Source organism: Tupaia chinensis, unplaced genomic scaffold (assembly GCF_000334495.1).
Source record: "Tupaia chinensis unplaced genomic scaffold, TupChi_1.0 Scaffold139113_1, whole genome shotgun sequence".
NCBI lineage: Eukaryota > Metazoa > Chordata > Mammalia > Scandentia > Tupaiidae > Tupaia > Tupaia belangeri.
The window spans coordinates 110,657-113,720 of record NW_006199003.1 but is presented as its reverse complement, the minus strand read 5'-3'; the positions used below and the strand labels follow the sequence as shown (position 1 = coordinate 113,720).

The following is a 3,064-nucleotide window of genomic DNA, read 5'->3' as shown; positions in this document are numbered from 1 at the left end:
ATGCGCTCTATAGCAAAAACCTCTCCAAAAAAAAATAAATAAATAAAAACAAAAGGACTGCCAGTCAATACTGGTCAGCCCCAAGTTAAGTTTATTGCTGTGATTTATACAGAAATATTTGGCTTCCTTAACATGGGACTCAAAAGTCCTTGCTGATTTTATTAGGATCTTGTAGCAATACTTGGAACATTCTGCACATAACAATTCAGTCACCCAAGGTTATGTCCGGACAATAACCCTGGTCACCATCTGGTGGTCAAGTCCTACATGTTCCTCACATCTCCTTGGCTCTCAGAAAGCTAGCAAGCAAGCAGTGATGTCTTAGAGTCTGTTGGGCTAAACGAGTGTAGCCAGCTGGTTAGCTCTGGATGCCCCAGAGAGATAACCTCACATCACAGAGGTTGTACAGAGGGCAGTAGGTTGTAAATATTTTGTAAAAGCAAAATGGGCCAGGACCACATCATAGCGGAATTAACATGGATAGTTAAACATAAGTAAATGGTCAAACTCAAACTCTGGGACGTGACAAAGGGTGAGAAATAGGGGGAAACACAGCTATATACTAGAAATGGAAAATTATTAATTATAACATGCATGATTAAGCCACTATGCAGTATATTCTGGATGGGAAACCACAGTTTGTATGTTGTGATGATGCTTAGGGGATGAATGTAAATTAATTAATTAAAAAAAAATTTCAGGAGAATAAAACCATGAAAACTGTTTCTCTTGAAATTAAAAAAAAGTGCATTCAAAATATGTATTCAATGACTGCAGTAAGCTATATAGCCCCAGCTAGGTGCTATTTTATAGTATGTTTATTCTACTCACTGAGGTTTATGCCTAAAGTCAGACTTCTGTTCATGGATATGTATATATCATCTGCACTTGCTATTGGAAATACTTAGACTAATTAAGTTCATTAATGAATCAGTAAAATGGGGAGAAAAGGCATAGAAAGCAACCATGGATACCAGAGACAGTGTGGGAGGAGGGTGGAACATGGCAGAGGGTGAGAGATAGGAAATCAAGGATGGGGAAAGAAAAGCAAAATATACAGAAAACAAGAAATGGAAAATTATTTGTTAATGATAACATGTATGTTGATGTGCTTGATTGAGCCAATATACAGTGTATTCTGGATGGAAAAATATCATTTTGTATGCTGTAATGATGCATAGTGAATGAATGTAAATAAATTTAAATTCAAAAATTAAAAAAAAAAAGAAAAAGAAAACCTGAAAGAATTTACCAACTCCAGATCTGCTGTACAAGAAATTCTGAAAGGAGTACTATACTAAGAAAATTAAAGGCAAAGAGACAGAAATAAGAGAACAAAAAACTACCTCCTTAGGTACTAATATGGCCAACTTCATGGTAGGGACAAGTCTGGAAATATCAATAATAACTTTGAATGCTAATGGATTAAATTCTCCTATCATGAGATGCTGACCAGCAGTTGGCATCATGGTTATATTGCTGGACTCCCATGCAGTTGACTGCAGTTTGAGTACCAGATCCAGTGGCTTAAACTCATGCCAGGTGCATGTGCGTGTGTACCCAAGATCTCTAGAGGAGAGTGGGGAAGAAGAGATTGCAGCATGGCCATCCCCCCGCCCCCGCCAGAGGGTGATTTCTTGCTTTCTCTCTCTCTGTCTTCTCCATCTGTGTTTAAATAAACATCAATCTAAGCAAATAAAGATGTTTAAGAGTCTTACATCTTGGTGTCTAGTTACCTGTAGTCAGGTGTCTAGTTATCTGTAATCAGATTTTCATTTTAATAGTTTTGGTAAAATGTATGTCATAGTAGAATGTATTTATCTGCTTTAAACTGGTTTGTGTTAAATTGATAAAAATACACTCTTACTCCTATACAGATAAATGTCCAATAATGTATTAAACCACTGACATTTGAAATACTTTATACATTAATAATTTATCTTTTTACACTGTTGACGCCTTGCATTTCAGTATGTTCTACAGCTTCTGTATCATCACCTGAAATTTGCAGGCAAGCATAGAAGATACTGCAGCAGTAACAATACTTTTTTTCCCCAAGTTTGATAAGCCTCATCTGACTAAACTGTATGTAAATGCTAAGTACTTAGATGCATGTTCTAAATACTGCTCTCCTGCATATATCTGAGTAAGCAGATGAAATTTGTTGTCCTGAAGTATATAGATGCCCTGATGATTTGTCCTTAGATTGTCAATCTGTTTCTTGAATACTGTAGTCCAAAAATCTTTACAAATGAGCTTCAAGATAATCTAACTCATCCTTGAACCTTGCAGTATCTTTTGTAAACCTTGTCCCCTTGAAACCCCATATTTTCCAGCTTAGTAATACATCGTCCATTTTCCACCCTGCCCTGCTCTGCAGCCACCATCTCATTAGGGAGAAGCAAAAAACAACACTTCGCCTGCCATTTCCTGCTTATTCTTCCGAACTCCAAGTTTCCACTCCCATTTGGTCCAGGCAGGCTTCCGGCTCCTGCCCTTACATGACTTGGCCAGCACTGCAACTTCCTCAGGCTGTGGCCTTGTCCCTCGTAACAAGGAGACCAGGGAATTCACTTGGCTTCCCAAAGGCTGGTACCAGAGTGAGCCAGGAGCTGGGGACAGCCCACTCTGAGGGCCACCAAGCCTTCAGTGGGAAGAAATCAGCCTCACAGTAATGAGAGCCCAGACTGAGCCTGCGAACACCAGCCAAAATATACACTTTTCTCAGCCCCAAATGATACCTTCTCGAAGAATGACCACAAGATAGGCACGAAACCAGCCTTTATATACTCAAAGGCATAGAATCTGTATCCAGCATCTTCTCTGACCATGATGGAATTGAACTTGATATTAATTTCAGGAAAAACCCTAAAAAATACACAAATACATGGAAACTAAAGAACCTGCTTCTGAATGACTTTACAAATACCAGAGATTAAGAAGGAAGTCGACAGATTTATTTATGTAAATAAATGATAATGAGTACATGAGTTTTTATAATTTATGGGACACTGCCAAAAACAGTCATAAGAGGGAAGTTCATAGCAATTAGTATGCATAAGAA

The 3,064-nt window shown here is 38.2% G+C and overlaps 1 pseudogene; it reads right to left on the bottom strand.

Annotated features, from left to right (window-relative positions):
• Positions 1–1,927: 1,927 nt before the first annotated feature.
• LOC102471634 (trafficking protein particle complex subunit 6B pseudogene) lies at positions 1,928–2,831 on the bottom strand (annotated as a pseudogene).
• Positions 2,832–3,064: the final 233 nt, after the last annotated feature.